The sequence below is a fragment of the Gadus macrocephalus genome, chromosome 16, assembly GCF_031168955.1.
Source record: "Gadus macrocephalus chromosome 16, ASM3116895v1".
NCBI classification, from domain to species: domain Eukaryota; kingdom Metazoa; phylum Chordata; class Actinopteri; order Gadiformes; family Gadidae; genus Gadus; species Gadus macrocephalus.
Genome location: NC_082397.1, coordinates 454219 through 455697, shown reverse-complemented (window position 1 = coordinate 455697; position 1479 = coordinate 454219).

Here is a 1479-nt window from a genome sequence, read left to right as displayed (position 1 = left end):
ATCTCCACATAGTGATGACGTCTTTTTCAATAAAATAATAATTTCCTCATCAAAATTTCCTACACGGTGAATAGCATTTCATCTTCTACACCCATTAGCCTGGCTTCCTTTTGCCCATTATTCTGTGTATTAAAACAAATTTTGGTTCACTTTGTCACTGCAGGCTGACGTCTTTTTACCTTCCACCGGAGAAAGGTCCTTCGGAATTGCCCTGCGATATTGAATCTATGCCATTCATTTTCACACCAAAGAGATCTTCAGAAATCTTCAAAAGGCCCACTAATGTTTGTCAAAGTCACAGACTAATTGAGACGTTTGAGCAAAGCCTGCTGCAAAGTGAAGGCTAACGCTCCTCTCAGCAGCGTGTCAGAGGCAGGCTGCCTCTCTCTGAAAGAGGACACTTTGTACCCCGCCCCCCACCCCCCCCGGGGGAGAGGGGACGCAGAGGAAGGCTCCATTAGGAGGAGATTGTGTTTTTGTTTGTTGTCTACAAGAGGTGTCTCCTGGTGAAGTCCTCTCTGCCCCTCTCCCTCCGTCTGCTCTCTGCAGCAGAATAATTACCCTGAACATCACCTACTCATCATTCCCTGGCCCGTCGTGTGGGAAACAAGGGGAAACAAGAAGCTCAGACAGCAACCCCCTCCTCACTGAAGAGGATCTGAACCCACATGGCGTCAGAAGCATCGCAGCAAATACATAAATAACAATTAGAACCGCAGGAGCACTCCTCTGATGGAGGGATGGCGATGCGGTCTTTGTGTTGTTTACTATTTGCAGCGATGCGTGGGCTCTTCAGATCGGTCCTGATGATCGACTCTGTGGAGGTAAATGCATCGTTTGGCTCCTGCAAACAGGTTGTTTCTCTCGCATCTCACGTTGCTAAGAAACATTGTTGTGTCCTCAGTGGTGACTGGCAGATGAGAGGCAGAGGGTTTATCTGGCTTGAGTTTGATTAATACAACGATTAAAGAACACACGTTTCCTCCGTCTGTGTAGAGCGCTCGGCCCAGCTGGTCAGGGGGGGTCAGTGTAACGACCAGCAGGTAAACCCCCGTACTGGTGTGATCCCAGGGGGGGCTCGGAGACCAGGGAACGGACCCCTGAGTACCTATGGCTGCCCCCCCCCCTCAGCCCCCCCGCCCCCAGCTTAGTGTGGGACTCTGTAGCACGTTAAAGAAAGGTCTTGTTGTGGGACTCTATACCACGTTAAAGAAAGGTCTTGTTGTGGGACTCTATACCACGTTAAAGAAAGGTCTTGTTGTGGGACTCTATACCACGTTAAAGAAAGGTCTTGTTGTGGGACTCTATACCACGTTAAAGAAAGGTCTTGTTGTGGGACTCTATACCACGTTAAAGAAAGGTCTTGTTGTGGGACTCTATTCCACATATTTCAATAGTAACAGAACACCCCGTGGGTGAGTGTGGGTGCTGCCTTTGTGTCAGAGAAAGCCTCCGATAGTGGATTCCTGTCGTCTCAGA